Raw genomic sequence first — 17,001 nt, 5'->3', positions numbered from 1 at the left:
ATGTTTAAAGATTTTAGACCAAAAAATGTTGACCAATACTGTCTACGATCACACCAGGTTGAATGCACCCGATCTCGTCCGATCTCGGAAGTTAAGCAACTTTGGGATTGGTTAGTACTTGGATGGGTGACCGCATAGGAATTCCAATTGTCATAGGCAAAATATGATTTACAAAATATATTTAAATGTTAACATTGTTGAAGATTTTAGACCAAAAAATGTTGACCAATACTGTCTACGACCATACCAGGTTGAATGCACCCGATCTCGTCCGATCTCGGAAGTTAAGCAACGTCGGGATTGGTTAGTTCTTGGATGGGTGTCCGCCTAGCAATACGAATTGTCATAGGCAAAATACGATTTTTAAAATATATTTAAATGTTAACATTTTTAAAGATTTTAGACCAAAAAATGTTGACCAATACTGTCTACGACCATACCAGGTTGAATGCACCCGATCTCGTCCGATCTCGGAAGTTAAGCAACGTCGGGATTGGTTAGTACTTGGATGGGTGACCGCCTAGGAATACCAATTGTCGTAGGCATAATATCATTTATTTAAGTTTTTACATTTTTAAATAGATTAGACCATAAATGTTTACCAATACTGTCTACGACCATACCAGGTTGAATGCACCCGATCTCGTCCGATCTCGGAAGTTAAGCAACGTCGGGATTGGTTAGTACTTGGATGGGTGACCGCCTAGGAATACCAATTGTCGTAGGCAAAATATGATTTATTTAAGTTTTTACATTTTTAAATAGATTAGACCAAAAAATGTTGACCAATACTGTCTACGAACATACCAGGTTGAATGCACCCGATCTCGTCCGATCTCGGAAGTTAAGCAACGTCGGGATTGGTTAGTACTTGGATGGGTGACCGCCTAGGAGTACCAATTGTCGTAGGCAAAATATGATTTATTTAAGTTTTTACATTTTTAAATAGATTAGACCTAAAAATGTTGACCAATACTGGCTACGACCATACCAGGTTGAATGCACCCGATCTCGTCCGATCTCGGAAGTTAAGCAACGTCGGGATTGGTTAGTACTTGGATGGGTGACCACCTAGGAATACCAATTGTCGTAGGCACAATATGATTTGTTTAAGTTTTTACATTTTTAAATAGATTAGACCATAAATGTTGACCAATACTGTCTACGACCATACCAGGTTGAATGCACCCGATCTCGTCCGATCTCGGAAGTTAAGCAACGTCGGGATTGGTTAGTACTTGGATGGGTGACCGCCTAGGAATACCAATTGTCGTAGGCACAATATGATTTGTTTAAGTTTTTACATTTTTAAATAGATTAGACCATAAATGTTGACCAATACTGTCTACGACCATACCAGGTTGAATGCACCCGATCTCGTCCGATCTCGGAAGTTAAGCAACGTCGGGATTGGTTATTACTTGGATGGGTGACCGCATAGGAATTCCAATTGTCATAGGCAAAATATGATTTATAAAATATATTTATATGTTAACATTTTTGAAGATTTTAGACCAAAAAATGTTGACCAATACTGTGTACGACCATACCAGGTTGAATGCACCCGATCTCGTCCGATCTCGGAAGTTAAGCAACGTCTGGATTGGTTAGTACCTGGATGGGTGTCCGCCTAGCAATACGAATTGTCATAGGCAAAATATGATTTTTAAAATATATTTAAATGTTAACATTTTTAAAGATTTTAGACCAAAAAATGTTGACCAATACTGTCTACGACCAAACCAGGTTGAATGCACCCGATCTCGTCCGATCTCGGAAGTTAAGCAACATCGGGATTGGTTGCTACTTGGATGGGTGACCGCCTAGGAATACCAATTGTCATAGGCAAAATATGATTTTTTAAATATATTTGAATGTTAACATTTTTAAAGATTTTAGACCAAAAAATGTTGACCACTACTGTCTACGACCATACCAGGTTGAATGCACCCGATCTCGTCCGATCTCGGAAGTTAAGCAACGTCGGGATTGGTTAGTACTTGGATGGGTGACCGCCTAGGAATACCAATTGTCGTAGGCACAATATGATTTGTTTAAGTTTTTACATTTTTAAATAGATTAGACCATAAATGTTGACCAATACTGTCTACGACCATACCAGGTTGAATGCACCCGATCTCGTCCGATCTCGGAAGTTAAGCAACGTCGGGATTGGTTAGTACTTGGATGGGTGACCGCCTAGGAATACCAATTGTCGTAGGCATAATATCATTTATTTAAGTTTATACATTTTTAAATAGATTAGACCATAAATGTTGACCAATACTGTCTACGACCATACCAGGTTGAATGCACCCGATCTCGTCCGATCTCGGAAGTTAAGCAACGTCGGGATTGGTTAGTACTTGGATGGGTGACCGCCTAGGAATACCAATTGTCGTAGGCATAATATCATTTATTTAAGTTTTTACATTTTTAAATAGATTAGACCATAAATGTTTACCAATACTGTCTACGACCATACCAGGTTGAATGCACCCGATCTCGTCCGATCTCGGAAGTTAAGCAACGTCGGGATTGGTTAGTACTTGGATGGGTGACCGCTTAGGAATACCAATTGTCGTAGGCAAAATATGATTTATTTAAGTTTTTACTTTTTTAAATAGGTTAGACGTAAAATGTTGAGAAATACTGCTTACGACCATACCAGGTTGAATGCACCCGATCTCTTCCGATCTCGGAAGTCAAGCAACGTCGGGATTGGTTAGTACTTGGATGGGTGACCGCATAGGAATTCCAATTGTCATAGGCAAAATATGATTCCTAAAATATATTTAAATGTTAACATTTTTAAAGATTTTAGACCAAAAAATGTTGACCAATACTGTCTACGACCACACCAGGTTGAATGCACCCGATCTCGTCCAATCTCGGAAGTTAAGCAACTTTGGGATTGGTTAGTACTTGGATGGGTGACCGCCTAGGAATACCAATTGTCATAGGCAAAATATGATTTTTAAAATATATTTAAATGTTAACATTTTTAAAGATTTTAGACCAAAAAATGTTGACCAATACTGTCTACGACCATACCAGGTTGAATGCACCCGATCTCGTCCGATCTCGGAAGTTAAGCAATGTCGGGATTGGTTAGTACTTGGATGGGTGACCGCATAGGAATTCCAATTGTCATAGGCAAAATATGATTTATAAAATATATTTAAATGTTAACATTGTTGAAGATTTTAGACCAAAAAATGTTGACCAATACTGTCTACGACCATACCAGGTTGAATGCACCCGATCTCGTCCGATCTCGGAAATTAAGCAACGTCGGGATTGGTTAGTACTTGGATGGGTGACCGCCTAGGAATACCAATTGTCGTAGGCATAATATCATTTATTTAAGTTTTTACATTTTTAAATAGATTAGACCATAAATGTTGACCAATACTGTCTACGACCGTACCAGGTTGAATGCACCCCGATCTCGTCCGATCTCGGAAGTTAAGCAACGTCGGGATTGTTTAGTACTTGGATGGGTGACCGCCTAGGAATACCAATTGTCGTAGGCAAAATATGATTTATTTAAGTTTTTACATTTTTAAATAGATTAGACCAAAAAATGTTGACCAATACTGGCTACGAACATACCAGGTTGAATGCACCCGATCTCGTCCGATCTCGGAAGTTAAGCAACGTCGGGATTGGTTAGTACTTGGATGGGTGACCGCCTAGGAGTACCAATTGTCGTAGGCAAAATATGATTTATTTAAGTTTTTACATTTTTAAATAGATTAGACCTAAAAATGTTGACCAATACTGGCTACGACCATACCAGGTTGAATGCACCCGATCTCGTCCGATCTCGGAAGTTAAGCAACGTCGGGATTGGTTAGTACTTGGATGGGTGACCACCTAGGAATACCAATTGTCGTAGGCACAATATGATTTGTTTAAGTTTTTACATTTTTAAATAGATTAGACCATAAATGTTGACCAATGCTGTCTACGACCATACCAGGTTGAATGCACCCGATCTCGTCCGATCTCGGAAGTTAAGCAACGTCGGGATTGGTTAGTACTTGGATGGGTGACCGCCTAGGAATACCAATTGTCGTAGGCAAAATATGATTTATTTAAGTTTTTACTTTTTTAAATAGATTAGACGTAAAATGTTGAGAAATACTGCTTACGACCATACCAGGTTGAATGCACCCGATCTCGTCCGATCTCGGAAGTTAAGCAACGTCGGGATTGGTTAGTACTTGGATGGGTGACCGCATAGGAATTCCAATTGTCATAGGCAAAATATGATTTTTAAAATATATTTACATGTTAACATTTTTAAAGATTTTAGACCAAAAAATGTTGACCAATAGTGTCTACGACCATACCAGATTGAATGCACCCGATCTCGTCCGATCTCGGAAGTTAAGCAACGTCGGGATTGGTTAGTACTTGGATGGGTGTCCGCCTAGCAATACGAATTGTCATAGGCAAAATATGATTTATTTAAGTTTTTACATTTTTAAATAGATTAGACCATAAATGTTGACCAATACTGTCTACGACCATACCAGGTTGAATGCACCCGATCTCGTCCGATCTTGGAAGTTAAGCAACGTCGGGATTGGTTAGTACTTGGATGGGTGACGGGCCTAGGAATACCAATTGTCATAGGCAAAATATGATTTTTAAAATATATTTAAATGTTAATATTTTTAAAGATTTTAGACCAAAAAATGTTGACCAATACTGTCTACGACCATACCAGGTTGAATGCACCCGATCTCGTCCGATCTCGGAAGTTAAGCAACGTCGGGATTGGTTAGTACTTGGATGGGTGACCACCTAGGAGTACCAATTGTCGTAGGAACAATATGATTTATTTAAGTTTTTTACATTTTTAAATAGAATAGACCATAAATGTTGACCAATACTGTCTACGACCATACCAGGTTGAATGCACCCGATCTCGTCCGATCTCGGAAGTTAAGCAACTTTGGGATTTGTTAGTACTTGGATGGGTGACCGCCTAGGAATACCAATTGTCATAGGCAAAATATGATTTTTAAAATATATTTAAATGTTAACATGTTTAAAGATTTTAGACCAAAAAATGTTGACCAATACTGTCTACGATCACACCAGGTTGAATGCACCCGATCTCGTCCGATCTCGGAAGTTAAGCAACTTTGGGATTGGTTAGTACTTGGATGGGTGACCGCATAGGAATTCCAATTGTCATAGGCAAAATATGATTTACAAAATATATTTAAATGTTAACATTGTTGAAGATTTTAGACCAAAAAATGTTGACCAATACTGTCTACGACCATACCAGGTTGAATGCACCCGATCTCGTCCGATCTCGGAAGTTAAGCAACGTCGGGATTGGTTAGTTCTTGGATGGGTGTCCGCCTAGCAATACGAATTGTCATAGGCAAAATACGATTTTTAAAATATATTTAAATGTTAACATTTTTAAAGATTTTAGACCAAAAAATGTTGACCAATACTGTCTACGACCATACCAGGTTGAATGCACCCGATCTCGTCCGATCTCGGAAGTTAAGCAACGTCGGGATTGGTTAGTACTTGGATGGGTGACCGCCTAGGAATACCAATTGTCGTAGGCATAATATCATTTATTTAAGTTTTTACATTTTTAAATAGATTAGACCATAAATGTTTACCAATACTGTCTACGACCATACCAGGTTGAATGCACCCGATCTCGTCCGATCTCGGAAGTTAAGCAACGTCGGGATTGGTTAGTACTTGGATGGGTGACCGCCTAGGAATACCAATTGTCGTAGGCAAAATATGATTTATTTAAGTTTTTACATTTTTAAATAGATTAGACCAAAAAATGTTGACCAATACTGTCTACGAACATACCAGGTTGAATGCACCCGATCTCGTCCGATCTCGGAAGTTAAGCAACGTCGGGATTGGTTAGTACTTGGATGGGTGACCGCCTAGGAGTACCAATTGTCGTAGGCAAAATATGATTTATTTAAGTTTTTACATTTTTAAATAGATTAGACCTAAAAATGTTGACCAATACTGGCTACGACCATACCAGGTTGAATGCACCCGATCTCGTCCGATCTCGGAAGTTAAGCAACGTCGGGATTGGTTAGTACTTGGATGGGTGACCACCTAGGAATACCAATTGTCGTAGGCACAATATGATTTGTTTAAGTTTTTACATTTTTAAATAGATTAGACCATAAATGTTGACCAATACTGTCTACGACCATACCAGGTTGAATGCACCCGATCTCGTCCGATCTCGGAAGTTAAGCAACGTCGGGATTGGTTAGTACTTGGATGGGTGACCGCCTAGGAATACCAATTGTCGTAGGCACAATATGATTTGTTTAAGTTTTTACATTTTTAAATAGATTAGACCATAAATGTTGACCAATACTGTCTACGACCATACCAGGTTGAATGCACCCGATCTCGTCCGATCTCGGAAGTTAAGCAACGTCGGGATTGGTTAGTACTTGGATGGGTGACCGCCTAGGAATACCAATTGTCGTAGGCAAAATATGATTTATTTAAGTTTTTACTTTTTTAAATAGATTAGACGTAAAATGTTGAGAAATACTGCTTACGACCATACCAGGTTGAATGCACCCGATCTCGTCCGATCTCGGAAGTTAAGCAACGTCGGAATTGGTTATTACTTGGATGGGTGACCGCATAGGAATTCCAATTGTCATAGGCAAAATATGATTTATAAAATATATTTATATGTTAACATTTTTGAAGATTTTAGACCAAAAAATGTTGACCAATACTGTGTACGACCATACCAGGTTGAATGCACCCGATCTCGTCCGATCTCGGAAGTTAAGCAACGTCTGGATTGGTTAGTACCTGGATGGGTGTCCGCCTAGCAATACGAATTGTCATAGGCAAAATATGATTTTTAAAATATATTTAAATGTTAACATTTTTAAAGATTTTAGACCAAAAAATGTTGACCAATACTGTCTACGACCAAACCAGGTTGAATGCACCCGATCTCGTCCGATCTCGGAAGTTAAGCAACATCGGGATTGGTTGCTACTTGGATGGGTGACCGCCTAGGAATACCAATTGTCATAGGCAAAATATGATTTTTTAAATATATTTGAATGTTAACATTTTTAAAGATTTTAGACCAAAAAATGTTGACCACTACTGTCTACGACCATACCAGGTTGAATGCACCCGATCTCGTCCGATCTCGGAAGTTAAGCAACGTCGGGATTGGTTAGTACTTGGATGGGTGACCGCCTAGGAATACCAATTGTCGTAGGCACAATATGATTTGTTTAAGTTTTTACATTTTTAAATAGATTAGACCATAAATGTTGACCAATACTGTCTACGACCATACCAGGTTGAATGCACCCGATCTCGTCCGATCTCGGAAGTTAAGCAACGTCGGGATTGGTTAGTACTTGGATGGGTGACCGCCTAGGAATACCAATTGTCGTAGGCATAATATCATTTATTTAAGTTTATACATTTTTAAATAGATTAGACCATAAATGTTGACCAATACTGTCTACGACCATACCAGGTTGAATGCACCCGATCTCGTCCGATCTCGGAAGTTAAGCAACGTCGGGATTGGTTAGTACTTGGATGGGTGACCGCCTAGGAATACCAATTGTCGTAGGCATAATATCATTTATTTAAGTTTTTACATTTTTAAATAGATTAGACCATAAATGTTTACCAATACTGTCTACGACCATACCAGGTTGAATGCACCCGATCTCGTCCGATCTCGGAAGTTAAGCAACGTCGGGATTGGTTAGTACTTGGATGGGTGACCGCCTAGGAATACCAATTGTCGTAGGCAAAATATGATTTATTTAAGTTTTTACATTTTTAAATAGATTAGACCAAAAAATGTTGACCAATACTGGCTACGAACATACCAGGTTGAATGCACCCGATCTCGTCCGATCTCGGAAGTTAAGCAACGTCGGGATTGGTTAGTACTTGGATGGGTGACCGCCTAGGAATACCAATTGTCGTAGGCAAAATATGATTTATTTAAGTTTTTACATTTTTAAATAGATTAGACCAAAAAATGTTGAACAATACTGGCTACGAACATACCAGGTTGAATGCACCCGATCTCGTCCGATCTCGGAAGTTAAGCAACGTCGGGATTGGTTAGTACTTGGATGGGTGACCGCCTAGGAGTACCAATTGTCGTAGGCAAAATATGATTTATTTAAGTTTTTACATTTTTAAATAGATTAGACCTAAAAATGTTGACCAATACTGGCTACGACCATACCAGGTTGAATGCACCCGATCTCGTCCGATCTCGGAAGTTAAGCAACGTCGGGATTGGTTAGTACTTGGATGGGTGACCACCTAGGAATACCAATTGTCGTAGGCACAATATGATTTGTTTAAGTTTTTACATTTTTAAATAGATTAGACCATAAATGTTGACCAATACTGTCTACGACCATACCAGGTTGAATGCACCCGATCTCGTCCGATCTCGGAAGTTAAGCAACGTCGGGATTGGTTAGTACTTGGATGGGTGACCGCCTAGGAATACCAATTGTCGTAGGCAAAATATGATTTATTTAAGTTTTTACTTTTTTAAATAGGTTAGACGTAAAATGTTGAGAAATACTGCTTACGACCATACCAGGTTGAATGCACCCGATCTCTTCCGATCTCGGAAGTCAAGCAACGTCGGGATTGGTTAGTACTTGGATGGGTGACCGCATAGGAATTCCAATTGTCATAGGCAAAATATGATTCCTAAAATATATTTAAATGTTAACATTTTTAAAGATTTTAGACCAAAAAATGTTGACCAATACTGTCTACGACCACACCAGGTTGAATGCACCCGATCTCGTCCGATCTCGGAAGTTAAGCAACTTTGGGATTGGTTAGTACTTGGATGGGTGACCGCCTAGGAATACCAATTGTCATAGGCAAAATATGATTTTTAAAATATATTTAAATGTTAACATTTTTAAAGATTTTAGACCAAAAAATGTTGACCAATACTGTCTACGACCATACCAGGTTGAATGCACCCGATCTCGTCCGATCTCGGAAGTTAAGCAATGTCGGGATTGGTTAGTACTTGGATGGGTGACCGCATAGGAATTCCAATTGTCATAGGCAAAATATGATTTATAAAATATATTAAAATGTTAACATTGTTGAAGATTTTAGACCAAAAAATGTTGACCAATACTGTCTACGACCATACCAGGTTGAATGCACCCGATCTCGTCCGATCTCGGAAATTAAGCAACGTCGGGATTGGTTAGTACTTGGATGGGTGACCGCCTAGGAATACCAATTGTCGTAGGCATAATATCATTTATTTAAGTTTTTACATTTTTAAATAGATTAGACCATAAATGTTGACCAATACTGTCTACGACCTTACCAGGTTGAATGCACCCCGATCTCGTCCGATCTCGGAAGTTAAGCAACGTCGGGATTGGTTAGTACTTGGATGGGTGACCGCCTAGGAATACCAATTGTCGTAGGCAAAATATGATTTATTTAAGTTTTTACATTTTTAAATAGATTAGACCAAAAAATGTTGACCAATACTGGCTACGAACATACCAGGTTGAATGCACCCGATCTCGTCCGATCTCGGAAGTTAAGCAACGTCGGGATTGGTTAGTACTTGGATGGGTGACCGCCTAGGAGTACCAATTGTCGTAGGCAAAATATGATTTATTTAAGTTTTTACATTTTTAAATAGATTAGACCTAAAAATGTTGACCAATACTGGCTACGACCATACCAGGTTGAATGCACCCGATCTCGTCCGATCTCGGAAGTTAAGCAACGTCGGGATTGGTTAGTACTTGGATGGGTGACCACCTAGGAATACCAATTGTCGTAGGCACAATATGATTTGTTTAAGTTTTTACATTTTTAAATAGATTAGACCATAAATGTTGACCAATACTGTCTACGACCATACCAGGTTGAATGCACCCGATCTCGTCCGATCTCGGAAGTTAAGCAACGTCGGGATTGGTTAGTACTTGGATGGATGACCGCCTAGGAATACCAATTGTCGTAGGCAAAATATGATTTATTTAAGTTTTTACTTTTTTAAATAGATTAGACGTAAAATGTTGAGAAATACTGCTTACGACCATACCAGGTTGAATGCACCCGATCTCGTCCGATCTCGGAAGTTAAGCAACGTCGGGATTGGTTAGTACTTGGATGGGTGACCGCATAGGAATTCCAATTGTCATAGGCAAAATATGATTTATAAAATATATTTAAATGTTAACATTTTTAAAGATTTTAGACCAAAAAATGTTGACCAATAGTGTCTACGACCATACCAGATTGAATGCACCCGATCTCGTCCGATCTTGGAAGTTAAGCAACGTCGGGATTGGTTAGTACTTGGATGGGTGTCCGCCTAGCAATACGAATTGTCATAGGCAAAATATGATTTATTTAAGTTTTTATATTTTTAAATAGATTAGACCATAAATGTTGACCAATACTGTCTACGACCATACCAGGTTGAATGCACCCGATCTCGTCCGATCTTGGAAGTTAAGCAACGTCGGGATTGGTTAGTACTTGGATGGGTGACGGGCCTAGGAATACCAATTGTCATAGGCAAAATATGATTTTTAAAATATATTTAAATGTTAATATTTTTAAAGATTTTAGACCAAAAAATGTTGACCAATACTGTCTACGACCATACCAGGTTGAATGCACCCGATCTCGTCCGATCTCGGAAGTTAAGCAACGTCGGGATTGGTTAGTACTTGGATGGGTGACCGCCTAGGAGTACCAATTGTCGTAGGAACAATATGATTTATTTAAGTTTTTTACATTTTTAAATAGAATAGACCATAAATGTTGACCAATACTGTCTACGACCATACCAGGTTGAATGCACCCGATCTCGTCCGATCTCGGAAGTTAAGCAACTTTGGGATTGGTTAGTACTTGGATGGGTGACCACCTAGGAATACCAATTGTCGTAGGCACAATATGATTTGTTTAAGTTTTTACATTTTTAAATAGATTAGACCATAAATGTTGACCAATACTGTCTACGACCATACCAGGTTGAATGCACCCGATCTCGTCCGATCTCGGAAGTTAAGCAACGTCGGGATTGGTTAGTACTTGGATGGGTGACCGCCTAGGAATACCAATTGTCGTAGGCACAATATGATTTATTTAAGTTTTTACTTTTTTAAATAGATTAGACGTAAAATGTTGAGAAATACTGCTTACGACCATACCAGGTTGAATGCACCCGATCTCGTCCGATCTCGGAAGTCAAGCAACGTCGGGATTGGTTAGTACTTGGATGGGTGACCGCATAGGAATTCCAATTGTCATAGGCAAAATATGATTCCTAAAATATATTTAAATGTTAACATTTTTAAAGATTTTAGACCAAAAAATGTTGACCAATACTGTCTACGACCACACCAGGTTGAATGCACCCGATCTCGTCCGATCTCGGAAGTTAAGCAACTTTGGGATTAGTTAGTACTTGGATGGGTGACCGCCTAGGAATACCAATTGTCATAGGCAAAATATGATTTTTAAAATATATTTAAATGTTAACATTTTTAAAGATTTTAGACCAAAAAATGTTGACCAATACTGTCTACGACCATACCAGGTTGAATGCACCCGATCTCGTCCGATCTCGGAAGTTAAGCAATGTCGGGATTGGTTAGTACTTGGATGGGTGACCGCATAGGAATTCCAATTGTCATAGGCAAAATATGATTTATAAAATATATTTAAATGTTAACATTGTTGAAGATTTTAGACCAAAAAATGTTGACCAATACTGTCTACGACCATACCAGGTTGAATGCACCCGATCTCGTCCGATCTCGGAAGTTAAGCAACGTCGGGATTGGTTAGTACTTGGATGGGTGACCGCCTAGGAATACCAATTGTCGTAGGCATAATATCATTTATTTAAGTTTTTACATTTTTAAATAGATTAGACCATAAATGTTGACCAATACTGTCTACGACCGTACCAGGTTGAATGCACCCGATCTCGTCCGATCTCGGAAGTTAAGCAACGTCGGGATTGGTTAGTACTTGGATGGGTGACCGCCTAGGAATACCAATTGTCGTAGGCAAAATATGATTTATTTAAGTTTTTACATTTTTAATTAGATTAGACCAAAAAATGTTGACCAATACTGGCTACGAACATACCAGGTTGAATGCACCCGATCTTGTCCGATCTCGGAAGTTAAGCAACGTCGGGATTGGTTAGTACTTGGATGGGTGACCGCCTAGCAATACCAATTGTCGTAGGCAAAATATGATTTATTTAAGTTTTTACATTTTTAAATAGATTAGACCAAAAAATGTTGACCAACACTGGCTACGAACATACCAGGTTGAATGCACCCGATCTCGTCCGATCTCGGAAGTTAAGCAACGTCGGGATTGGTTAGTACTTGGATGGGTGACCGCCTAGGAGTACCAATTGTCTTAGGCAAAATATGATTTATTTAAGTTTTTACATTTTTAAATAGATTAGACCTAAAAATGTTGACAAATACTGGCTACGACCATACCAGGTTGAATGCACCCGATCTCGTCCGATCTCGGAAGTTAAGCAACGTCGGGATTGGTTAGTACTTGGATGGGTGACCACCTAGGAATACCAATTGTCGTAGGCACAATATGATTTGTTTAAGTTTTTACATTTTTAAATAGATTAGACCATAAATGTTGACCAATACTGTCTACGACCATACCAGGTTGAATGCACCCGATCTCGTCCGATCTCGGAAGTTAAGCAACGTCGGGATTGGTTAGTACTTGGATGGGTGACCGCCTAGGAATGCCAATTGTCGTAGGCAAAATATGATTTATAAAATATATTTAAATGTTAACATTTTTGAAGATTTTAGACCAAAAAATGTTGACCAATAGTGTCTACGACCATACCAGATTGAATGCACCCGATCTCGTCCGATCTCGGAAGTTAAGCAACGTCGGGATTGGTTAGTACTTGGATGGGTGTCCGCCTAGCAATACGAATTGTCATAGGCAAAATATGATTTATTTAAGTTTTTACATTTTTAAATAGATTAGACCATAAATGTTGACCAATACTGTCTACGACCATACCAGGTTGAATGCACCCGATCTCGTCCGATCTTGGAAGTTAAGCAACGTCGGGATTGGTTAGTACTTGGATGGGTGACGGGCCTAGGAATACCAATTGTCATAGGCAAAACATGATTTTTAAAATATATTTAAATGTTAATATTTTTAAAGATTTTAGACCAAAAAATGTTGACCAATACTGTCTACGACCATACCAGGTTGAATGCACCCGATCTCGTCCGATCTCGGAAGTTAAGCAACGTCGGGATTGGTTAGTACTTGGATGGGTGACCGCCTAGGAGTACCAATTGTCGTAGGAACAATATGATTTATTTAAGTTTTTTACATTTTTAAATAGAATAGACCATAAATGTTGACCAATACTGTCTACGACCATACCAGGTTGAATGCACCCGATCTCGTCCGATCTCGGAAGTTAAGCAACTTTGGGATTGGTTAGTACTTGGATGGGTGACCGCCTAGGAATACCAATTGTCATAGGCAAAATATGATTTTTAAAATATATTTAAATGTTAACATTTTTAAAGATTTTAGACCAAAAAATGTTGACCAATACTGTCTACGATCACACCAGGTTGAATGCACCCGATCTCGTCCGATCTCGGAAGTTAAGCAACTTTGGGATTGGTTAGTACTTGGATGGGTGACCGCCTAGGAATACCAATTGTCATAGGCAAAATATTATTTTTAAAATATATTTAAATGTTAACATTTTTAAAGATTTTAGACCAAAAAATGTTGACCAATACTGTCTACGACCATACCAGGTTGAATGCACCCGATCTCGTCCGACCTCGGAAGTTAAGCAATGTCGGGATTGGTTAGTACTTGGATGGGTGACCGCATAGGAATTCCAATTGTCATAGGCAAAATATGATTTACAAAATATATTTAAATGTTAACATTGTTGAAGATTTTAGACCAAAAAATGTTGACCAATACTGTCTACGACCATACCAGGTTGAATGCACCCGATCTCGTCCGATCTCGGAAGTTAAGCAACGTCGGGATTGGTTAGTTCTTGGATGGGTGTCCGCCTAGCAATACGAATTGTCATAGGCAAAATATGATTTTTAAAATATATTTAAATGTTAACATTTTTAAAGATTTTAGACAAAAAAATGTTGACCAATACTGTCTACGACCATACCAGGTTGAATGCACCCGATCTCGTCCGATCTCGGAAGTTAAGCAACGTCGGGATTGGTTAGTACTTGGATGGGTGACCGCCTAGGAATACCAATTGTCGTAGGCATAATATCATTTATTTAAGTTTTTACATTTTTAAATAGATTAGACCATAAATGTTGACCAATACTGTCTACGACCATACCAGGTTGAATGCACCCGATCTCGTCCGATCTCGGAAGTTAAGCAACGTCGGGATTGGTTAGTACTTGGATGGGTGACCGCCTAGGAATACCAATTGTCGTAGGCAAAATATGATTTATTTAAGTTTTTACATTTTTAAATAGATTAGACCAAAAAATGTTGACCAATACTGGCTACGAACATACCAGGTTGAATGCACCCGATCTCGTCCGATCTCGGAAGTTCAGCAACGTCGGGATTGGTTAGTACTTGGATGGGTGACCGCCTAGGAGTACCAATTGTCGTAGGCAAAATATGATTTATTTAAGTTTTTACATTTTTAAATAGATTAGACCTAAAAATGTTGACCAATACTGGCTACGACCATACCAGGTTGAATGCACCCGATCTCGTCCGATCTCGGAAGTTAAGCAACGTCGGGATTGGTTAGTACTTGGATGGGTGACCACCTAGGAATACCAATTGTCGTAGGCACAATATGATTTGTTTAAGTTTTTACATTTTTAAATAGATTAGACCATAAATGTTGACCAATACTGTCTACGACCATACCAGGTTGAATGCACCCGATCTCGTCCGATCTCGGAAGTTAAGCAACGTCGGGATTGGTTAGTACTTGGATGGGTGACCGCCTAGGAATACCAATTGTCGTAGGCACAATATGATTTGTTTAAGTTTTTACATTTTTAAATAGATTAGACCATAAATGTTGACCAATACTGTCTACGACCATACCAGGTTGAATGCACCCGATCTCGTCCGATCTCGGAAGTTAAGCAACGTCGGGATTGGTTAGTACTTGGATGGGTGACCGCCTAGGAATACCAATTGTCGTAGGAAAAATATGATTTATTTAAGTTTTTACTTTTTTAAATAGATTAGACGTAAAATGTTGAGAAATACTGCTTACGACCATACCAGGTTGAATGCACCCGATCTCGTCCGATCTCGGAAGTTAAGCAACGTCGGAATTGGTTATTACTTGGATGGGTGACCGCATAGGAATTCCAATTGTCATAGGCAAAATATGATTTATAAAATATATTTATATGTTAACATTTTTGAAGATTTTAGACCAAAAAATGTTGACCAATACTGTGTACGACCATACCAGGTTGAATGCACCCGATCTCGTCCGATCTCGGAAGTTAAGCAACGTCTGGATTGGTTAGTACCTGGATGGGTGTCCGCCTAGCAATACGAATTGTCATAGGCAAAATATGATTTTTAAAATATATTTAAATGTTAACATTTTTAAAGATTTTAGACCAAAAAATGTTGACCAATACTGTCTACGACCAAACCAGGTTGAATGCACCCGATCTCGTCCGATCTCGGAAGTTAAGCAACATCGGGATTGGTTGCTACTTGGATGGGTGACCGCCTAGGAATACCAATTGTCATAGGCAAAATATGATTTTTTAAATATATTTGAATGTTAACATTTTTAAAGATTTTAGACCAAAAAATGTTGACCACTACTGTCTACGACCATACCAGGTTGAATGCACCCGATCTCGTCCGATCTCGGAAGTTAAGCAACGTCGGGATTGGTTAGTACTTGGATGGGTGACCGCCTACGAATACCAATTGTCGTAGGCACAATATGATTTGTTTAAGTTTTTACATTTTTAAATAGATTAGACCATAAATGTTGACCAATACTGTCTACGACCATACCAGGTTGAATGCACCCGATCTCGTCCGATCTCGGAAGTTAAGCAACGTCGGGATTGGTTAGTACTTGGATGGGTGACCGCCTAGGAATACCAATTGTCGTAGGCATAATATCATTTATTTAAGTTTTTACATTTTTAAATAGATTAGACCATAAATGTTGACCAATACTGTCTACGACCATACCAGGTTGAATGCACCCGATCTCGTCCGATCTCGGAAGTTAAGCAACGTCGGGATTGGTTAGTACTTGGATGGGTGACCGCCTAGGAATACCAATTGTCGTAGGCAAAATATGATTTATTTAAGTTTTTACATTTTTAAATAGATTAGACCAAAAAATGTTGACCAATACTGGCTACGAACATACCAGGTTGAATGCACCCGATCTCGTCCGATCTCGGAAGTTAAGCAACGTCGGGATTGGTTAGTACTTGGATGGGTGACCGCCTAGGAGTACCAATTGTCGTAGGCAAAATATGATTTATTTAAGTTTTTACATTTTTAAATAGATTAGACCTAAAAATGTTGACCAATACTGGCTACGACCATACCAGGTTGAATGCACCCGATCTCGTCCGATCTCGGAAGTTAAGCAACGTCGGGATTGGTTAGTACTTGGATGGGTGACCACCTAGGAATACCAATTGTCGTAGGCACAATATGATTTGTTTAAGTTTTTACATTTTTAAATAGATTACACCATAAATGTTGACCAATACTGTCTACGACCATACCAGGTTGAATGCACCCGATCTCGTCCGATCTCGGAAGTTAAGCAACGTCGGGATTGGTTAGTACTTGGATGGGTGACCGCCTAGGAATACCAATTGTCGTAGGCAAAATATGATTTATTTA

General features: G+C 38.9%; 55 non-coding genes and 36 pseudogenes across 55 annotated transcripts; all 91 read left to right on the top strand.

Moving 5' to 3' along the window:
- The first annotated feature begins 40 nt into the window (after positions 1-40).
- LOC146152304 (5S ribosomal RNA) lies at positions 41-159 on the top strand. Its single transcript, XR_014498354.1, has one exon. It is a non-coding gene; the product is annotated as a 5S ribosomal RNA (ribosomal RNA).
- A 74-nt stretch (positions 160-233) lies between these two features.
- LOC146152303 (5S ribosomal RNA) lies at positions 234-352 on the top strand (annotated as a pseudogene).
- A 74-nt stretch (positions 353-426) lies between these two features.
- Positions 427-545, top strand: LOC146152302 (5S ribosomal RNA). Its single transcript, XR_014498558.1, has one exon. It is a non-coding gene; the product is annotated as a 5S ribosomal RNA (ribosomal RNA).
- A 64-nt stretch (positions 546-609) lies between these two features.
- On the top strand, positions 610-728 carry LOC146152301 (5S ribosomal RNA). Its single transcript, XR_014498556.1, has one exon. It is a non-coding gene; the product is annotated as a 5S ribosomal RNA (ribosomal RNA).
- A 65-nt stretch (positions 729-793) lies between these two features.
- On the top strand, positions 794-912 carry LOC146152300 (5S ribosomal RNA). The gene has a single exon (XR_014497569.1). It is a non-coding gene; the product is annotated as a 5S ribosomal RNA (ribosomal RNA).
- A 65-nt stretch (positions 913-977) lies between these two features.
- LOC146152299 (5S ribosomal RNA) lies at positions 978-1,096 on the top strand. The gene has a single exon (XR_014495975.1). It is a non-coding gene; the product is annotated as a 5S ribosomal RNA (ribosomal RNA).
- Positions 1,097-1,160: 64 nt separating this feature from the next.
- On the top strand, positions 1,161-1,279 carry LOC146152298 (5S ribosomal RNA). Its single transcript, XR_014498555.1, has one exon. It is a non-coding gene; the product is annotated as a 5S ribosomal RNA (ribosomal RNA).
- A 64-nt stretch (positions 1,280-1,343) lies between these two features.
- Positions 1,344-1,462, top strand: LOC146152297 (5S ribosomal RNA; annotated as a pseudogene).
- A 74-nt stretch (positions 1,463-1,536) lies between these two features.
- LOC146152296 (5S ribosomal RNA) lies at positions 1,537-1,655 on the top strand (annotated as a pseudogene).
- Positions 1,656-1,729: 74 nt separating this feature from the next.
- LOC146152295 (5S ribosomal RNA) lies at positions 1,730-1,848 on the top strand (annotated as a pseudogene).
- Positions 1,849-1,922: 74 nt separating this feature from the next.
- On the top strand, positions 1,923-2,041 carry LOC146152294 (5S ribosomal RNA). The gene has a single exon (XR_014498554.1). It is a non-coding gene; the product is annotated as a 5S ribosomal RNA (ribosomal RNA).
- Positions 2,042-2,105: 64 nt separating this feature from the next.
- Positions 2,106-2,224, top strand: LOC146152293 (5S ribosomal RNA). Its single transcript, XR_014498553.1, has one exon. It is a non-coding gene; the product is annotated as a 5S ribosomal RNA (ribosomal RNA).
- Positions 2,225-2,288: 64 nt separating this feature from the next.
- On the top strand, positions 2,289-2,407 carry LOC146152292 (5S ribosomal RNA). The gene has a single exon (XR_014498552.1). It is a non-coding gene; the product is annotated as a 5S ribosomal RNA (ribosomal RNA).
- Positions 2,408-2,471: 64 nt separating this feature from the next.
- Positions 2,472-2,590, top strand: LOC146152291 (5S ribosomal RNA). The gene has a single exon (XR_014495550.1). It is a non-coding gene; the product is annotated as a 5S ribosomal RNA (ribosomal RNA).
- A 64-nt stretch (positions 2,591-2,654) lies between these two features.
- LOC146152290 (5S ribosomal RNA) lies at positions 2,655-2,773 on the top strand (annotated as a pseudogene).
- Positions 2,774-2,847: 74 nt separating this feature from the next.
- Positions 2,848-2,966, top strand: LOC146152289 (5S ribosomal RNA; annotated as a pseudogene).
- A 74-nt stretch (positions 2,967-3,040) lies between these two features.
- LOC146152288 (5S ribosomal RNA) lies at positions 3,041-3,159 on the top strand (annotated as a pseudogene).
- A 74-nt stretch (positions 3,160-3,233) lies between these two features.
- On the top strand, positions 3,234-3,352 carry LOC146152287 (5S ribosomal RNA). The gene has a single exon (XR_014497102.1). It is a non-coding gene; the product is annotated as a 5S ribosomal RNA (ribosomal RNA).
- A 64-nt stretch (positions 3,353-3,416) lies between these two features.
- LOC146152286 (5S ribosomal RNA) lies at positions 3,417-3,536 on the top strand (annotated as a pseudogene).
- Positions 3,537-3,601: 65 nt separating this feature from the next.
- On the top strand, positions 3,602-3,720 carry LOC146152285 (5S ribosomal RNA; annotated as a pseudogene).
- A 65-nt stretch (positions 3,721-3,785) lies between these two features.
- On the top strand, positions 3,786-3,904 carry LOC146152284 (5S ribosomal RNA). Its single transcript, XR_014495974.1, has one exon. It is a non-coding gene; the product is annotated as a 5S ribosomal RNA (ribosomal RNA).
- Positions 3,905-3,968: 64 nt separating this feature from the next.
- LOC146152283 (5S ribosomal RNA) lies at positions 3,969-4,087 on the top strand. Its single transcript, XR_014498551.1, has one exon. It is a non-coding gene; the product is annotated as a 5S ribosomal RNA (ribosomal RNA).
- Positions 4,088-4,151: 64 nt separating this feature from the next.
- On the top strand, positions 4,152-4,270 carry LOC146152282 (5S ribosomal RNA). The gene has a single exon (XR_014497857.1). It is a non-coding gene; the product is annotated as a 5S ribosomal RNA (ribosomal RNA).
- A 74-nt stretch (positions 4,271-4,344) lies between these two features.
- Positions 4,345-4,463, top strand: LOC146152281 (5S ribosomal RNA; annotated as a pseudogene).
- A 64-nt stretch (positions 4,464-4,527) lies between these two features.
- LOC146152280 (5S ribosomal RNA) lies at positions 4,528-4,647 on the top strand (annotated as a pseudogene).
- Positions 4,648-4,721: 74 nt separating this feature from the next.
- Positions 4,722-4,840, top strand: LOC146152279 (5S ribosomal RNA). The gene has a single exon (XR_014496844.1). It is a non-coding gene; the product is annotated as a 5S ribosomal RNA (ribosomal RNA).
- Positions 4,841-4,905: 65 nt separating this feature from the next.
- LOC146152278 (5S ribosomal RNA) lies at positions 4,906-5,024 on the top strand. The gene has a single exon (XR_014498134.1). It is a non-coding gene; the product is annotated as a 5S ribosomal RNA (ribosomal RNA).
- A 74-nt stretch (positions 5,025-5,098) lies between these two features.
- Positions 5,099-5,217, top strand: LOC146152277 (5S ribosomal RNA). Its single transcript, XR_014498353.1, has one exon. It is a non-coding gene; the product is annotated as a 5S ribosomal RNA (ribosomal RNA).
- A 74-nt stretch (positions 5,218-5,291) lies between these two features.
- Positions 5,292-5,410, top strand: LOC146152276 (5S ribosomal RNA; annotated as a pseudogene).
- Positions 5,411-5,484: 74 nt separating this feature from the next.
- Positions 5,485-5,603, top strand: LOC146152275 (5S ribosomal RNA). Its single transcript, XR_014498550.1, has one exon. It is a non-coding gene; the product is annotated as a 5S ribosomal RNA (ribosomal RNA).
- A 64-nt stretch (positions 5,604-5,667) lies between these two features.
- On the top strand, positions 5,668-5,786 carry LOC146152274 (5S ribosomal RNA). Its single transcript, XR_014498548.1, has one exon. It is a non-coding gene; the product is annotated as a 5S ribosomal RNA (ribosomal RNA).
- A 65-nt stretch (positions 5,787-5,851) lies between these two features.
- On the top strand, positions 5,852-5,970 carry LOC146152273 (5S ribosomal RNA). Its single transcript, XR_014497568.1, has one exon. It is a non-coding gene; the product is annotated as a 5S ribosomal RNA (ribosomal RNA).
- Positions 5,971-6,035: 65 nt separating this feature from the next.
- Positions 6,036-6,154, top strand: LOC146152272 (5S ribosomal RNA). Its single transcript, XR_014495973.1, has one exon. It is a non-coding gene; the product is annotated as a 5S ribosomal RNA (ribosomal RNA).
- A 64-nt stretch (positions 6,155-6,218) lies between these two features.
- On the top strand, positions 6,219-6,337 carry LOC146152271 (5S ribosomal RNA). Its single transcript, XR_014498547.1, has one exon. It is a non-coding gene; the product is annotated as a 5S ribosomal RNA (ribosomal RNA).
- A 64-nt stretch (positions 6,338-6,401) lies between these two features.
- On the top strand, positions 6,402-6,520 carry LOC146152270 (5S ribosomal RNA). Its single transcript, XR_014498546.1, has one exon. It is a non-coding gene; the product is annotated as a 5S ribosomal RNA (ribosomal RNA).
- A 64-nt stretch (positions 6,521-6,584) lies between these two features.
- LOC146152269 (5S ribosomal RNA) lies at positions 6,585-6,703 on the top strand (annotated as a pseudogene).
- Positions 6,704-6,777: 74 nt separating this feature from the next.
- Positions 6,778-6,896, top strand: LOC146152268 (5S ribosomal RNA; annotated as a pseudogene).
- A 74-nt stretch (positions 6,897-6,970) lies between these two features.
- Positions 6,971-7,089, top strand: LOC146152267 (5S ribosomal RNA; annotated as a pseudogene).
- Positions 7,090-7,163: 74 nt separating this feature from the next.
- Positions 7,164-7,282, top strand: LOC146152266 (5S ribosomal RNA). Its single transcript, XR_014498544.1, has one exon. It is a non-coding gene; the product is annotated as a 5S ribosomal RNA (ribosomal RNA).
- A 64-nt stretch (positions 7,283-7,346) lies between these two features.
- Positions 7,347-7,465, top strand: LOC146152265 (5S ribosomal RNA). Its single transcript, XR_014498543.1, has one exon. It is a non-coding gene; the product is annotated as a 5S ribosomal RNA (ribosomal RNA).
- A 64-nt stretch (positions 7,466-7,529) lies between these two features.
- Positions 7,530-7,648, top strand: LOC146152264 (5S ribosomal RNA). The gene has a single exon (XR_014498542.1). It is a non-coding gene; the product is annotated as a 5S ribosomal RNA (ribosomal RNA).
- A 64-nt stretch (positions 7,649-7,712) lies between these two features.
- On the top strand, positions 7,713-7,831 carry LOC146152263 (5S ribosomal RNA). The gene has a single exon (XR_014498541.1). It is a non-coding gene; the product is annotated as a 5S ribosomal RNA (ribosomal RNA).
- A 65-nt stretch (positions 7,832-7,896) lies between these two features.
- Positions 7,897-8,015, top strand: LOC146152262 (5S ribosomal RNA). The gene has a single exon (XR_014498233.1). It is a non-coding gene; the product is annotated as a 5S ribosomal RNA (ribosomal RNA).
- A 65-nt stretch (positions 8,016-8,080) lies between these two features.
- LOC146152261 (5S ribosomal RNA) lies at positions 8,081-8,199 on the top strand (annotated as a pseudogene).
- A 65-nt stretch (positions 8,200-8,264) lies between these two features.
- On the top strand, positions 8,265-8,383 carry LOC146152260 (5S ribosomal RNA). The gene has a single exon (XR_014495972.1). It is a non-coding gene; the product is annotated as a 5S ribosomal RNA (ribosomal RNA).
- Positions 8,384-8,447: 64 nt separating this feature from the next.
- LOC146152259 (5S ribosomal RNA) lies at positions 8,448-8,566 on the top strand. The gene has a single exon (XR_014498540.1). It is a non-coding gene; the product is annotated as a 5S ribosomal RNA (ribosomal RNA).
- A 64-nt stretch (positions 8,567-8,630) lies between these two features.
- Positions 8,631-8,749, top strand: LOC146152258 (5S ribosomal RNA; annotated as a pseudogene).
- Positions 8,750-8,823: 74 nt separating this feature from the next.
- Positions 8,824-8,942, top strand: LOC146152257 (5S ribosomal RNA). Its single transcript, XR_014497042.1, has one exon. It is a non-coding gene; the product is annotated as a 5S ribosomal RNA (ribosomal RNA).
- Positions 8,943-9,016: 74 nt separating this feature from the next.
- LOC146152256 (5S ribosomal RNA) lies at positions 9,017-9,135 on the top strand (annotated as a pseudogene).
- A 74-nt stretch (positions 9,136-9,209) lies between these two features.
- On the top strand, positions 9,210-9,328 carry LOC146152255 (5S ribosomal RNA). The gene has a single exon (XR_014497101.1). It is a non-coding gene; the product is annotated as a 5S ribosomal RNA (ribosomal RNA).
- A 64-nt stretch (positions 9,329-9,392) lies between these two features.
- LOC146152254 (5S ribosomal RNA) lies at positions 9,393-9,512 on the top strand (annotated as a pseudogene).
- Positions 9,513-9,577: 65 nt separating this feature from the next.
- On the top strand, positions 9,578-9,696 carry LOC146152253 (5S ribosomal RNA; annotated as a pseudogene).
- A 65-nt stretch (positions 9,697-9,761) lies between these two features.
- Positions 9,762-9,880, top strand: LOC146152252 (5S ribosomal RNA). Its single transcript, XR_014495971.1, has one exon. It is a non-coding gene; the product is annotated as a 5S ribosomal RNA (ribosomal RNA).
- A 64-nt stretch (positions 9,881-9,944) lies between these two features.
- Positions 9,945-10,063, top strand: LOC146152251 (5S ribosomal RNA). The gene has a single exon (XR_014496364.1). It is a non-coding gene; the product is annotated as a 5S ribosomal RNA (ribosomal RNA).
- A 64-nt stretch (positions 10,064-10,127) lies between these two features.
- LOC146152250 (5S ribosomal RNA) lies at positions 10,128-10,246 on the top strand. The gene has a single exon (XR_014497856.1). It is a non-coding gene; the product is annotated as a 5S ribosomal RNA (ribosomal RNA).
- Positions 10,247-10,320: 74 nt separating this feature from the next.
- Positions 10,321-10,439, top strand: LOC146152249 (5S ribosomal RNA; annotated as a pseudogene).
- Positions 10,440-10,503: 64 nt separating this feature from the next.
- Positions 10,504-10,623, top strand: LOC146152248 (5S ribosomal RNA; annotated as a pseudogene).
- Positions 10,624-10,697: 74 nt separating this feature from the next.
- Positions 10,698-10,816, top strand: LOC146152247 (5S ribosomal RNA). The gene has a single exon (XR_014497005.1). It is a non-coding gene; the product is annotated as a 5S ribosomal RNA (ribosomal RNA).
- Positions 10,817-10,881: 65 nt separating this feature from the next.
- Positions 10,882-11,000, top strand: LOC146152246 (5S ribosomal RNA). The gene has a single exon (XR_014495587.1). It is a non-coding gene; the product is annotated as a 5S ribosomal RNA (ribosomal RNA).
- Positions 11,001-11,064: 64 nt separating this feature from the next.
- LOC146152245 (5S ribosomal RNA) lies at positions 11,065-11,183 on the top strand. Its single transcript, XR_014498539.1, has one exon. It is a non-coding gene; the product is annotated as a 5S ribosomal RNA (ribosomal RNA).
- Positions 11,184-11,247: 64 nt separating this feature from the next.
- Positions 11,248-11,366, top strand: LOC146152244 (5S ribosomal RNA; annotated as a pseudogene).
- A 74-nt stretch (positions 11,367-11,440) lies between these two features.
- On the top strand, positions 11,441-11,559 carry LOC146152243 (5S ribosomal RNA; annotated as a pseudogene).
- Positions 11,560-11,633: 74 nt separating this feature from the next.
- On the top strand, positions 11,634-11,752 carry LOC146152242 (5S ribosomal RNA; annotated as a pseudogene).
- Positions 11,753-11,826: 74 nt separating this feature from the next.
- LOC146152241 (5S ribosomal RNA) lies at positions 11,827-11,945 on the top strand. The gene has a single exon (XR_014498538.1). It is a non-coding gene; the product is annotated as a 5S ribosomal RNA (ribosomal RNA).
- A 64-nt stretch (positions 11,946-12,009) lies between these two features.
- LOC146152240 (5S ribosomal RNA) lies at positions 12,010-12,128 on the top strand. Its single transcript, XR_014496651.1, has one exon. It is a non-coding gene; the product is annotated as a 5S ribosomal RNA (ribosomal RNA).
- Positions 12,129-12,193: 65 nt separating this feature from the next.
- LOC146152239 (5S ribosomal RNA) lies at positions 12,194-12,312 on the top strand (annotated as a pseudogene).
- Positions 12,313-12,377: 65 nt separating this feature from the next.
- Positions 12,378-12,496, top strand: LOC146152238 (5S ribosomal RNA; annotated as a pseudogene).
- A 65-nt stretch (positions 12,497-12,561) lies between these two features.
- Positions 12,562-12,680, top strand: LOC146152237 (5S ribosomal RNA). Its single transcript, XR_014495969.1, has one exon. It is a non-coding gene; the product is annotated as a 5S ribosomal RNA (ribosomal RNA).
- Positions 12,681-12,744: 64 nt separating this feature from the next.
- Positions 12,745-12,863, top strand: LOC146152236 (5S ribosomal RNA). The gene has a single exon (XR_014495865.1). It is a non-coding gene; the product is annotated as a 5S ribosomal RNA (ribosomal RNA).
- A 74-nt stretch (positions 12,864-12,937) lies between these two features.
- On the top strand, positions 12,938-13,056 carry LOC146152235 (5S ribosomal RNA; annotated as a pseudogene).
- A 64-nt stretch (positions 13,057-13,120) lies between these two features.
- On the top strand, positions 13,121-13,240 carry LOC146152234 (5S ribosomal RNA; annotated as a pseudogene).
- A 74-nt stretch (positions 13,241-13,314) lies between these two features.
- Positions 13,315-13,433, top strand: LOC146152233 (5S ribosomal RNA). Its single transcript, XR_014497003.1, has one exon. It is a non-coding gene; the product is annotated as a 5S ribosomal RNA (ribosomal RNA).
- A 65-nt stretch (positions 13,434-13,498) lies between these two features.
- Positions 13,499-13,617, top strand: LOC146152232 (5S ribosomal RNA). The gene has a single exon (XR_014495727.1). It is a non-coding gene; the product is annotated as a 5S ribosomal RNA (ribosomal RNA).
- Positions 13,618-13,691: 74 nt separating this feature from the next.
- Positions 13,692-13,810, top strand: LOC146152231 (5S ribosomal RNA). Its single transcript, XR_014497627.1, has one exon. It is a non-coding gene; the product is annotated as a 5S ribosomal RNA (ribosomal RNA).
- Positions 13,811-13,884: 74 nt separating this feature from the next.
- LOC146152230 (5S ribosomal RNA) lies at positions 13,885-14,003 on the top strand (annotated as a pseudogene).
- Positions 14,004-14,077: 74 nt separating this feature from the next.
- LOC146152229 (5S ribosomal RNA) lies at positions 14,078-14,196 on the top strand (annotated as a pseudogene).
- A 74-nt stretch (positions 14,197-14,270) lies between these two features.
- Positions 14,271-14,389, top strand: LOC146152228 (5S ribosomal RNA). Its single transcript, XR_014498536.1, has one exon. It is a non-coding gene; the product is annotated as a 5S ribosomal RNA (ribosomal RNA).
- A 64-nt stretch (positions 14,390-14,453) lies between these two features.
- Positions 14,454-14,572, top strand: LOC146152227 (5S ribosomal RNA). Its single transcript, XR_014498535.1, has one exon. It is a non-coding gene; the product is annotated as a 5S ribosomal RNA (ribosomal RNA).
- A 65-nt stretch (positions 14,573-14,637) lies between these two features.
- LOC146152226 (5S ribosomal RNA) lies at positions 14,638-14,756 on the top strand (annotated as a pseudogene).
- Positions 14,757-14,821: 65 nt separating this feature from the next.
- LOC146152225 (5S ribosomal RNA) lies at positions 14,822-14,940 on the top strand. The gene has a single exon (XR_014495968.1). It is a non-coding gene; the product is annotated as a 5S ribosomal RNA (ribosomal RNA).
- Positions 14,941-15,004: 64 nt separating this feature from the next.
- On the top strand, positions 15,005-15,123 carry LOC146152224 (5S ribosomal RNA). The gene has a single exon (XR_014498534.1). It is a non-coding gene; the product is annotated as a 5S ribosomal RNA (ribosomal RNA).
- A 64-nt stretch (positions 15,124-15,187) lies between these two features.
- LOC146152223 (5S ribosomal RNA) lies at positions 15,188-15,306 on the top strand. The gene has a single exon (XR_014496545.1). It is a non-coding gene; the product is annotated as a 5S ribosomal RNA (ribosomal RNA).
- Positions 15,307-15,370: 64 nt separating this feature from the next.
- On the top strand, positions 15,371-15,489 carry LOC146152222 (5S ribosomal RNA; annotated as a pseudogene).
- Positions 15,490-15,563: 74 nt separating this feature from the next.
- On the top strand, positions 15,564-15,682 carry LOC146152221 (5S ribosomal RNA; annotated as a pseudogene).
- Positions 15,683-15,756: 74 nt separating this feature from the next.
- LOC146152220 (5S ribosomal RNA) lies at positions 15,757-15,875 on the top strand (annotated as a pseudogene).
- A 74-nt stretch (positions 15,876-15,949) lies between these two features.
- Positions 15,950-16,068, top strand: LOC146152219 (5S ribosomal RNA). The gene has a single exon (XR_014495890.1). It is a non-coding gene; the product is annotated as a 5S ribosomal RNA (ribosomal RNA).
- A 64-nt stretch (positions 16,069-16,132) lies between these two features.
- On the top strand, positions 16,133-16,251 carry LOC146152218 (5S ribosomal RNA). Its single transcript, XR_014498533.1, has one exon. It is a non-coding gene; the product is annotated as a 5S ribosomal RNA (ribosomal RNA).
- Positions 16,252-16,315: 64 nt separating this feature from the next.
- Positions 16,316-16,434, top strand: LOC146152217 (5S ribosomal RNA). The gene has a single exon (XR_014498532.1). It is a non-coding gene; the product is annotated as a 5S ribosomal RNA (ribosomal RNA).
- Positions 16,435-16,499: 65 nt separating this feature from the next.
- On the top strand, positions 16,500-16,618 carry LOC146152216 (5S ribosomal RNA; annotated as a pseudogene).
- Positions 16,619-16,683: 65 nt separating this feature from the next.
- LOC146152215 (5S ribosomal RNA) lies at positions 16,684-16,802 on the top strand. The gene has a single exon (XR_014495967.1). It is a non-coding gene; the product is annotated as a 5S ribosomal RNA (ribosomal RNA).
- Positions 16,803-16,866: 64 nt separating this feature from the next.
- On the top strand, positions 16,867-16,985 carry LOC146152214 (5S ribosomal RNA). Its single transcript, XR_014498530.1, has one exon. It is a non-coding gene; the product is annotated as a 5S ribosomal RNA (ribosomal RNA).
- The last annotated feature ends 16 nt before the right edge of the window (positions 16,986-17,001 follow it).

This window comes from Ascidiella aspersa, chromosome 4 (assembly GCF_963924565.1).
Source record: "Ascidiella aspersa chromosome 4, kaAscAspe10.2, whole genome shotgun sequence".
Taxonomy (NCBI): domain Eukaryota; kingdom Metazoa; phylum Chordata; class Ascidiacea; order Phlebobranchia; family Ascidiidae; genus Ascidiella; species Ascidiella aspersa.
The sequence above is the reverse complement of the archived record's forward strand: the minus strand, read 5'-3'. Positions and strand labels throughout refer to the sequence as shown.